This window comes from Papio anubis, chromosome 10 (assembly GCF_008728515.1).
Source record: "Papio anubis isolate 15944 chromosome 10, Panubis1.0, whole genome shotgun sequence".
Classification (NCBI taxonomy): Eukaryota; Metazoa; Chordata; class Mammalia; order Primates; family Cercopithecidae; genus Papio; species Papio anubis.
The window spans coordinates 70,093,923-70,106,445 of NC_044985.1; the positions used below are offsets into that span (position 1 = coordinate 70,093,923).

Here is a 12,523-nt window from a genome sequence, read left to right on the forward strand (position 1 = left end):
ATATGGTTTCGCTGTGTTCTCACCCAAATCTCATCTTCAATTGTAACTCCCACAATTCCCACGTGTCGTGGGAGGAACCTGGTGAAAGGTGATTGAATTACGGGGGTGGATCTTTCCTGTGCTGTTTGTCATACTGAATGAGTTTCATGAGATCGGATGGTTCTAAAAATAAGAGTTTCCCTGCACAAACTCTCTTTTTGCCTGCTGCCATCCACGTAAGATGTGATTTGCTCCTCCTTGTCTTCCACCATGATTGTGAGGCCTCCCTAGCCATGTGGAATTGTAAGTCCATTAAACCTCTTTTTCTTCCCAGTCTGAGGTATGTCTTTATCAGCAGAGGACTGATAAAACAGACTAAAAGAACTTGTATGAATTCATACTGATGAAATAAACAGAAAAATATATTTTATATGCAAGGATCTTTATTGTAGCAGTATTTATAATCATTAAAAGCCAGCAAGGTATTTGAATGGTCAAAACAAGGGAATATTATGTAGCAATTAGAGGCATTTTTCTATAATCATTTAAGGATATGAGTGGGAAGGGGAGGAATCAAAAACTGTATATACAACGTAATCCCACTGACGCTTAAAGTGAAAATATTTTTGCTGGTGTGAATGGAAAAAAAGAAAAAAAAAATTTACAGAAAAATGGGAGCAGTAGTTATCTCCAGATGATGAAACTGATAAGTTTATGTTTCTTTATACTTTCCTATAAATTATAAAATTTCTGATTAGCATGAATTATTTTTATAATCTAAAAGATATATTTTGAAAGTCCATGGCTTGTGTCTCATCTTTGAAACCCATTAATTTAAATACATTCATTTACTGTTTCATGATGATCATCTAATAGAAGATAAAGTTATTCATGACCATATGCAAATTTTTAAAAAATCTTGAATTTCTAAATAAATACTGCTTTTTAAAAATTAAACTGTTTAATTTTGGGTATTTCATGGGATAAATAGCCACTATTTAAAACGTATATTCCTGGAGCCTAGAGAAATTGTCAGAGCAAATAAACTAAATGTCTGAATTACGACCAAATCCATCTTTCCTGGTCCATAACTTCTACTGAATCTTCGGAAAATTTCCAGTCTGTGTTTAAAACTACAATGTGCCTTGGTCTGCGGGACAAATCCAGGGAAGTACTACAGGGCTTCAGAGATGCAGTGTGGTTCTTGTCACAGAAATACGATCACTGATGTGTTGAGGTTGGACACTCAGTTATACTTGTTTTATTTCACAAAACCCCTTAATGCTTAAGTTAAAGGAAGTCAACATATCTTTTATTTATTTATTTTCATTTCATACTTCTTTTCAAAGATTTTTTATTTTTCAAAGTCAACGTATTTTGTTTAAACAATGTTTTAAAATTGTTGCAATGCAACTTGATATAGGAACACTCAAGAGGGCACTCATATTTTCAATATAGCTCAGTTAGGAGCAAAGGTTTTACAAATAGAAGGCACTTAGTGACCTGCTAGTTTAATCCCATCATTTTTCAAATGAAACTGAGGCTCATAGGGTTAAGAAACTTGTCAAAGTTCAGATCCAGTTATGACAGAGCTACTATGTATCTAATTCCAGTATTTTTTTTAACACCCAATACTGCTCAAATACCTGAGATCAGATGGTCAAGTTTGCAATTTTCTGATACTTGGGAAAAAAAAAAAACAGAGGTCACATGAAGAAAGCAGCTGCAAATTGCATTATCAGTGATTATGTCTACTTTGGGGGGAAAAAACATGTTTTTATTTTTCCTAAATGGTAAAAATGTTGTATTTGCATGAAGTTTGTTTACATTCATCATTAACTTTTCTTCTAAAATTTTGTGAGTGAATACAGTGGGGCATTTTTTTCTTCTTTTAATGAGGCAAGGTGCAAGTATTACCTATAGCTAATTAATCTTAACAAACAAGCCAGTATTTCAACTTGGATTTTGATGTGTGAAAAATAGCACTTTTAGGACCTGATCCTGGCAGATCTGACTTAACAACCTGTAATTTAAAAAATAGCAAACTGGGAGTCACTCACCTCATGGCCTCACTATATGAGAAGACAGAGTTTCAGTACCAAAGAAAAGCAAAACAATTTTTTCTACTGCTTATTAATGGTAAATTGAAGACACAACAATTTATACAGATTTATTAGTGAAGAGGTAGATACTGATTTGAAGAGACTTCTGTGCTGCTCTAAAGCATGCCTTCAATAGTGAATACAGAACTAGAGGTAACCATTACACATACTATTGCATACCAAAAAATTACTGGTAAATCATGAGTCAGAATTATCAAAATTTTAAATTGTAATAACTTCTAGTATGTTTATCTATGATTTATTTATATTCTGCCATGTTCCTATTATAAACTAAGGATGGTTTACAAAAATACATATTATAAAATATAGCAAGATAGCAGAAATTAAAAGTTTTTAAGAAAAATAAGGCAAAAATAAAATTAGTTCAGGAAAACATGAAGGAACTACGTATGTGGGAGGTGGGGAGAAGGAGGAATAGTGTAAGTATGCTAATGTTCTTATTCATAGTTAAAAATCTGTAACCGTATTAAAAAAAAACAAAACATGTAGTTAAGAAATTCAGTGACATCACTCTCTTAAATTTTTAGATGTTTTTTAATCTTAGAGAAATATTCTAGGGATTTATATTGCTTTGTGATTTAAAAAAAGAAACAAATATTTAGGCCAGGCACAATGGCTCACACCTGTAGTCACAACAATTTAGGAGACAAAGGCAGGAGAATTGTTTGAAGCCAAGAGTTCAAGACAATTCTAGGTAACAAAACTAGACTCCGTTTCTACAAAAAAATATAAAAATTAGTCAAGTGTGGTTGTGCACACTTGTAGTCCTAGCTAGTTAAGGATAAGGTTGGAGGATCACTTGAGGTAAAGAGTTCAAGTAAGTAGCAGGCCACGACTGCACCAGTGTACTACAGCCTGGTCGACAGAGCAAAACCATTTCAAAAAAAAAAAAAAATCAGCCTGAAATTAAGAAATTACTTTATTTTCTGGTGGGTTTTTGTTGTTGTTGTTGCTTGTTTGTTTGTCTTTGAGACAGTCTTGCTCTATCACGTAGGCTGGAGTGCAGTGGCATGATCTCCGCTCACTGCAACCTCTGCCTCCCAGGGTCAAGCAATTCTCCTGCCTCAGACTCCTGAGTAGCTGGGATTACAGGCGCCCACCATTATGCCCGGCTAATTTTTGTATTTTTAGTAGACAGATGGGATTCACCATGTTGGCCAGGCTGGTCTTAAACTCCTGACCTTAGGTGATCCACCTGCCTCAGTCTCCCAAAGTGCTGGGATTATAGGTGTAAGCCACCGCACCAGACCTGTTTTTGTTTTTTTTTTTTTTAATGCATGTTAAATGTTATATTTTAATTAAAAATTACATGTAGCATATTATCATACCTGCTCCCAAATTATTGTTACCTACCTACTGTCTCTCTGTATATATATATACAAAGAGACACAATACATTCTATTTAACAAATATTTACAACGATTATTTCTGTTATGTAGACTTCGGCTTATTTTTTACTTTCTTCTTAGTAACTTGCCATATTTATTTTATGTAAATAATAAATACATTATTCTTTTCAATAAAACCTAAGAGCTGTGATTTTTAAAATATTTTAATGCAGGTATTGGGCATTTGAATGAATTTGTGTGCAGTGTAATTTAATTTGTTAGTAACCTTGCTCCCAAATTATACTCTATATTGGAACAATCAAGAGCTCAGGTGTAATTACAATCACATCCGGCTCCAAATCCCAGCCTAGTTTGATGAATAGGACCACTACCACAACCACCACCACCACCACCACACACACACACACACCCTCCTTCCCATTTGGGACTGATATTCACTCAGTGATTTCTGCAGCCAGAGAAGAAAAAAGCTATTGCTCCTTCATTTCTGGGAGGTCTTACATTATTGTTATTTCTCACTGTTATGTTTCTGCTACAACCAATGAAAGGAGAATTCTCCCACTTCTTTCAAAAAAGTCTTCAATAATCCAACTACCAAGGATTTAGAAGTTCGCCTTATTTTTTCAGGGCCCTTTTGGTAAGGAAACCATTGAAGTTTCCAAGGTCGGCACTATAGGGCCATTTAAATCAAGATACAGTTAGAATAGAGGACCTACTAAGAAGCATTAAATTTTCAAGGCCACCCTTACCAGCGTTGAACTATCATTCTGAGACACATTTAATGTACCTTTCCTTCTGCTCCAGGAAGAGATACCAAGTCTAGGGTTGAATCCTACTCCTGACATTTACTGAGTATGTGACTTGGGCACATGGCTTAACTTCAATGCATCTTATTTCCTCACCTGTAAAATGAAAATATGTTCTGGAATTGTGAGGATTAAATGAGATAACTGAAAAATGAGTAGCACAATATCTTACCCCTAACAAGCAGGAATTTATTCAATCTTTCCAGGCCTAATTTTCTTACCTTACCATTCTGAGTTCCTTCCTTGCTTTCCTCAAATACCTTAAATACTGCCCTTGCTATTCTGTTGTTTGTTTCCTGTGTTCTACCACTTGTTTTCCTTTCTTTGCTCTCTCTCTTTGTTTATTCCACTCCCAGATCAACAGTTGGCCTTCTTGTCACACTAATTTCCTAGTGAATTCTAATCCTGAGCTCCTGAGGATCTGACCTGTTACCAACTCATTCCAACAACTTTCCCAGGAAGTATAGGAAACCCAGTAGAAATATAATACAGGAAGTCTAGATCTGGTATTCTATGGGGCCTGAGATAAATAACTGCATTAAACACCATAAATCATAGTTATCTGCACAAAGTTAAAGGAAAAGCTGCCAATATTTTGATGCTGTTCAAGAGCTAACAAAGAAAAAATAAAATCTGTAAAATATTTGATATAAAATTAATATCAAATCTGAGCTAGTTAACATGGAAAATTAACAATATAATTAATACACATATGCAAATAATTAATGACTGATTAATGTGTTTAAAATTAATGTGATGTCTGCAGTCCTAGCTATTCAGGAGGTTGAGGTAGGAGGACCACTTAAGCTCAGGAGTCAAGTCTGCAGTGAGCTATGATTGAGCCACTGAGCCCCTGCCTGGGTAACACAGCAAGATCCTGTCTCTAAAAATATACATTTTAAAATTAAAAAAAGGAGGAAAAGGTAAAAAAAAAAAATTTAATATAATGCCAGTCTTGATTCCTCATGGTTCACAAGGTATCATCTTCTGCTGCAATTTAAAACAATTGAAAGAAATTTTAGTTACAATGTCTGACCTCTATCCTGGCTCTAACACTAGCTCTTCTTTGTCAGCTGAAATTAGTACTTTAATGTCTTTGGTCTTCAATTCCCTCATTTATAAAAGGAGGAGATTGAGTTTACATTCCAAATAGACCTTTATGCCCATGAATTCAATAGAATCATTCGTTCTTGCTTCCTATTTGTAAGAATAAAATAATGACAGTGTGCACTACACAGCATTTCATTAAAGAATCATTGATCCACATGGCCCTTGCTTGTAATTATTGGGCATGTAATGAGAGTCTAGCGTCTCTTCTTTTTTCAAAGTATCCACATGATAGCACAAAACATCAACATCAATTACTCTCTGGGAACTCTACCTGCCTTCTTAGTGCTCATTATCCACACTCAAATGAAAATCAGTGATATCTGTGAGTAAACATCTGTTTGGTTTATTGCTAATTTCTATCAAAATAGATACAATATATATTAAAAAGAAGTAAAGTAGATAGCTATTTGATATTCCACCTTCTTTCAGAAATTATTCATGCCAATTAACTAGAATGCTGAGGTGTTCCATTTATTTTAAAACACTCATTTTCTGGCCCAGTAGGCTTAGAATGTCAGGAAACACGTTTGTATTTTACTAAGCTCAAGTCAAATTATACTTTTTCCAATCTCTCTAAGAAATGTTATTTAAAGTAACCATTTGTTCACTTGTTCAGAGCTTAATTATTATCTATGACTGTGTTAAGAGTTAATAATACCTAGATGATAAAGACAAATTTTCTGCCCTCTGGAAGCACATGGTTCAGTAAAAGAAGCAGATATTAATGCAAATCCTGATAATTCAATTTGATAATAGATATGTGAACAAAGCAGAATGAGAAGTGTCTGAGTGTCTAGGAATTATTCACAAAGAACTAGCTAGCACAGTGCCTGGCACATTAAGTTGGGGTTTAATAAGAATCTGCTGAATGTTAAATAATTGACTTTTCAGCTGACAGTTTAAAAGATGTATAGAGATTAAAGACAAGATGGGGAAGAACACGATAAATAGAGAAAACCATTTCTGCAAAAAAGGCTTTAATGTTGCACTCTGATATATGCAGTAGTTTAGTGAGACCAATGAGGCCGAAGCCTCAGGCAAGTCTTGACTCCTAGAGGCCTTGTACATCAAGTGAGGATTTTGAGTTTTACCCTGACATATATAGGTATCATATTTGTATTTTAGAAAAATGACTCTGGAAGAATTTGCAGAAGGAAAAGATGGAATCCTTGTGAACATGTCAGAAGGATACAATAATAATCTATGGAAAGAAAGCCTGAACTGTGGCCATTTCAGAAAGAAGTGAGGCATATTGGAAACAATTTAGGAGGTAACAATTTTTCTGTAACAGAATATAAGACAGAGGAAAGTGTCTAGACACATTCTTAGGATACTGTCATGAAAAGTCAGTTGATAGTGACACTCTTTGCTGAAAATTTAAGAGGAAATTGCACAAGAAAGTGGCTGTAGAGTATTTGTGTCCCCCCAAATTCATATGTTAAAATCTAATTCCCAATGTCTTGGTATTTGGAGGTGTGGCCCTTTAGGAGGTGATTAGGTCATGAGGATGGAGCCCTCATGAAAGAGATTAGTGCCCTAATAAAAGAGAACTCAGGGAAATTTCCTGCCCCTTCTGACATGTGAGGACAATGAGAAGACAGCCCTCCATCTATGAACCAGGAAGCAGGCCCTCACCAGACACTGAATCTGTAGGCACCTTGATCTTGGATTTCCCAACCTCCAAAACTCTGACAAAAGAAATTAGTATTTATAAGCTGTCCTGTTTCTAATATTTTGTTGTAGCAGTTTAGGACTAGGACAAAAAGGAAACAAACTAAGATGATATGTTGAGTCTTAAATATTTGTGTAGTATCTAGGAGTATACATTTAGCTGGCCATAGGAAAGACTGATATGAGACAGATTCTATTAAATCTAAAAACTTGAAACCATCATTTTTTCATATAGTGTTTGAAATTGTGGTTATTAGAGAGATTACCTAAGAAGAGTACAAAAGAAAAAGGGCAGAGAATAGGACTCTAGAAAAAGTCAATTTATAAGAAAACGAAATGCCAATGAAACAAAAAAGTATGCAGAGGGAAAGAGGGGTGTGAGAAGAACCAGAAAAGTAGATGTTATTGAAGAGGAGAGACGGAGGTGAGTTTAAAGAAAGAAATTATCAATAATGCCATTCTGCAAAAGGTCAATTATAATGAGGAGGAAAGCCAGTATTATTTATTGATTGCCCATATAAGCAAGTCAATAAGCTTGATTCTTTACATAATTTATCTCATTGACAATCTTAAAAACCTTGAGTTATGTATTCCTTCACTCATCTTGCACCAGGAAATGTGGCCTCCAAGAATTGTGACTTTCATAATATGCACAAGAAAGAGAAATCAAACACAAGTCAACTGGTCCTAAGGCCCTGTTCTTATAAAAATAACATAAAAAATAAAACACAAAGCTTCCCAGAAAGTTAAAATTTTTATTCACTAGTCAAAAATTCTAAATGGGGATGATAAGCTTTCTGGCTTGGACAGTATAAGGCTAGAAACCAATGATGACTGTGTGTGTTTGCCATGAACAAGAATTTAGATATGCACAAAGAGCAATAATTTGTCTCTGATTGGCCCCACAGTTCTAGGCTTCACATGGGAAATGGGAGGCTCAGGTCTGGGCAAATTACAGCCATTTCGACCATGTGAAATGCAACAATGTCATGGTACCTTCTTCACATACAGACTACTACCACAAGGAAACCAGTTATTCACCTCCTTCCTCCCCAGCCACGAATGAATTTTGTGCACCATTGTCAGATTATATTTTCTAAAATTTGTGCCCCTTCATTTTTCAGGCAACTAAAAAACAATGTTATGGTTGTTCACTATCTCTGGAAGGTCACATTTCAGAGCTAGGTATTCAAGTCCATTCACAATATTTTCTCAGGTTTATCTTCACCTTTATCATACCCACAGATATTCAGTGAAATTGAACTTGTCTCAGATTTATGCAGACATTCTGAGTTTTCACCTCAGTGCTCACTCAGTTTCCCTGTAGCTTCCTACCTAACTCCTATGAGTGCTTCAATGGCCTCCTAAATAACACTTCCTCCTTAAAACTGTTTTTATTTATTCAAAACTGCTACCTATTGACAAAAATAATTTGCATGATCATTATCCAGGTAACATTAACTAAGCGCTTGAGGTAAATATAATTAATTAGTTACAATCATAATCATTGCCTTAATTGCTATATACATATGTATACATTATGGTTTCTTACAGGAAAACACAATGAAAATATTGTATCTTAAATGCCCACTGTTCACATTCCAAACTATATTTCTACTCTAGTATTAAGTGTATTATCTCTAATTAAAATTCACACTGATAACTTATTTTTGGATTATTAATATCTTCTTGAATATTTGATTAATGACTCTATACAAGCATGCTTTCTACATAGCTCTCAGCATTTGGCAGAAGTAAAAGATTCCTACTAACAACTGTTTTCTATTTAAACATTAAAGTTCTAAGAAACGTTTCAAAGGAGTTTCTATTTCTATAAAATTTATTCTGACCCTGGAAAAATTTCCAGCTATACAAAAAACATAATCTTTATGATAGCTTACTTTCTTCATCTTAAGGAAAGTTTGGAGGAGGAGTAGAGTTGCAACAGGCTGCTTACAGGCTATCCAAGTGAAAGGGTTGATATGAAAGTTGGAGATATAAGTGCAGAACTTGGAAGTGAATGTGAATCGAGATTTAACCAGATGAATCACTCATACTGAAGGATCACTGAAGCCATAAGTCAGTAGGACAATTAGTATGGAAGTATAAATGCTGAAGGAAAACAAAAATTGTCAATACCTGTGGGAGGAAAGAAGAGAGATGACCCATAGAATAACATGATAAAAAGGAGAAACAATGTAATAGAAGGTCATGGCTGACAAGGGAGGAGTCTCGACTGTAATTAATAACTATTTTCCCCGTTATCTGCAGCTTTGCTTTCTGCATTTTCATTACCCACTGCCAACCACAGTTCAGTACAATAAGTAAGTATAGCATAATAAGATATTTGGGGGGAGAGAGACTATAATCACATAACTTTTATTACAGTATATTGTTATTATATTTTGATTTTATTATTACTTATTATGGTTAATCTTTTGTTGTGTCTAATTTATAAATTAAACTTTATCATAGGTATGATGTATAAAAAATAGTATAGATAAAGTTCACTTCTTTTTGTGGTTTCAGGCATACAATGAATGTCCTGGAACACATCCCTTATAAGTAAGGAGGACTTTAGAGAGTGTAGAGAATAAAGTCTCATCCCTTATAAGTATTTCAAGGACTTTAGAGAGTGTAGAGAATAAAGTCTCATTGTGCAGTCATCAGTGACAGTGGAGAAGGTTTACAGGAGCAGTGGAAGTGGAATCTAGAGCAGCGTAGCGGTAAAGCTGAGTGAGTGGACTACAGGTTACTGTTTGAGGAAGATAAGTGGCAAAAAATCTTTTTTTAAAACATAGCTCAAAGGTAATCTAAAGATAGTTTGGGGGCTTTGTTGTTTTGATGTTTTATTTGCTAAATTATGTTTTTGTTTCATTGCTGTTGTTGTTGGGTTGTTGCATATTCCATTTTTGTTTTGATTAAGCTCTATTTATCTCTTTAAATTCCTTTTATTTTCTTCTTAACTTGCAGTTGTCCCCACCACTTTCATATCTATAACATCTCCAAGACTCTTCTTGTTAAGGTTGCTATAATTTCCATGCTATCAAATATCAGAAATCACTTCTCTGTCCCTACCATATTTGAAATTTAAACTGCATTTAAAAGAATTGATTATATCCTCCTTCTTGAAATGCTTTCTTTTCTTGGCTTCTATGACTCAACTTTTTCCTGCTTTCCTTCTACCTTCCTCAATATACTTCTTTCTTGTCTCTTCCTCCTAGGCTTAACATCCAACTGTTCATAGTACTCCAGATTTGATCATATATCATCTCATCTCTGTGTTTTCCTTATCTCTGGGAAATCCTGGCTTTAATACCTTCTCTTGGTCAATAACTCTCAAATCTGTATTTGTTCTGGACTACTCTCTTGAATGTCAGATTCATATTCAACTGGCTAGTTAACATCTCCATTGCCTATTTAAAAGAAATCTTATTCAAGATATGGCAGCTCCACCAGGTGATGTGTTCCCTGGGGAGCCACTGGGTCCCCCAACACCCCTACTGGGGCTCCCAAGCTAGCTAGGCTTTGCTTCTTCAGGAAGCTCCAGGTTCTCTGAGACCTTATAATAGTACCTTGATGGAAAAGTTGAAGTCATATTTTCAGGCTTGCTTTGCTTCTCTGGTGAGTCGGAACTATGTCAATGGCACCAATCAGGAAGAAATTCAAACTGGTGTTGATCAGTGTATACAGAAGTTTCTGGATATTGCAAGACAGACAGAATGTTTTTTCCTTCAAAAAGATTGTAATTATCTGTCCAGAAACCAGACAATGCTATCAAAGAGGATTTCTTAGAACTAAGGAATGAATTATAGTGGAAAGACATGCTGGTCCAGAACTTGACATAGTTGAGGCATTCGTGGAGGTGCTGGAGGACATCAATGTGCAGCACAAAAAGCCAGCTGACATCCCTCAGGGTTCGTTGGCCTATCTTGAGTAGGCATCTGCCAATATACTTGCACCTCTGAAGCCAATCTGAGCAAAAGGACAAAGACTGTCAGCATGAGAGTGGCTGGTATCTGAGACAACTCTATGAAGACACTTTTTGCCACACATCCCTTCTTGTGGACTTGACATTTTGGAAGAACTCTGCCAGAAAATGAGTTGATTTTAGTTTTACGCTCCCATCTAAAATTTTTTCACTATTTTTATAGCTGTTAATTTCTTGGGTACCTTATAAAAATGTCTCTGGCTTGGGCAAACCAAGTAAATTTTTTTATCTTTAGCAAAGTTTTAGAGTATTAGTGTGATGTCATTTATAGATTATTTTTTATAACTTTTCCATGTTTTAAAAAAACTTTTTTATAACTTTTCATCTTTTTTATATGTTCTCGATTGTTACATTAGTCTGATCTCATGTAAAAATTATAATAGCCTGAGAATCAGGGGATGAGGATTTTGGTTGTAGGACTTTTATGATAATTACCCCATTCAGTGGTAGTGTAGAAAAATATTAAAGTTTCCTCTGTTTCAAGACTTCAAACTACCCCAAGAAGAATTTAATGCAACAACATTTGTAATGCTTACATGGAAAATAAACAATATGCTCCTGAATGACTTTCAGGAAAACAATAAAATTAAAGCAAAAATAAAAAAAATTATTTGAGATAAAACCGGAACACAAAATATCAACATCCCTTGGATGCAGCAAAAACATGGTTAAGAGTAAAGTTTATAGTGCTAAACACCTACATCAAGAAGTTAGGAAGATCTCAAATTAACTATCTAGCATCATGACTAGAGGAACTGGAAAAACAAGAACAAACTGCCCCCAAAGCTAGCAGCAGAAGAAAAATAACTAAATTCAGTCCAGGACAGAATGAAATTGGGGCCCAAAAATCCATACAAATAATCGATAAATCCAAAGGTTGGCTATTTGAAAGAATAAACAAGATCAATAGGCTGGAGCTAGATTAATGAAGAAAAAAAGGAGAAGATCCAAATAAGCACAATCAGAAAAAAAGGTGACATTACCACCAATACCACAGAAATACAAAAGATCCTCAGAGACTATTATGAACATCTCTATATACATAAACTAGAAAATCTAGAAGAAATGGTTAAATTTCAGGAAACACAAAACCTCCCAAGATTGAATCAGGAAGAAACTGAAACTGAACAGACTAATAATGAGTTTCAAAATTGAATCTGTAATGTAAAACCTACCAACCAAAAAAAGCCCTGAACATGATAGACTCACAGCTGAATTCCACCAGATGCACAAAGAAATGTAGGTATCAATCCTACTGCAATTATTACAAAAAATTGAGGAGGAGGGACTCCTCTCCAACTCATTCTACAAAGCCAGCATTATCCTGATGCCAAAACCTGACAAAGACATAACAAAAAAGAAAGAAAGAAAGAAAGAAAGAAAGAAAGAAAGAAAGAAAGAAAAGAAAAGAAAAGAAAACTACAGGCCTACATCACTGATAAACATAGATACAAAAATCCTCAATGAAATTTGAGCCAACCAAATCCAGCAGCA

General features: G+C 34.9%; 1 pseudogene; it reads left to right on the top strand.

The window, feature by feature from the left end:
• Window positions 1–10,481: 10,481 nt before the first annotated feature.
• On the top strand, window positions 10,482–11,061 carry LOC116269226 (annotated as a pseudogene).
• Window positions 11,062–12,523: the final 1,462 nt, after the last annotated feature.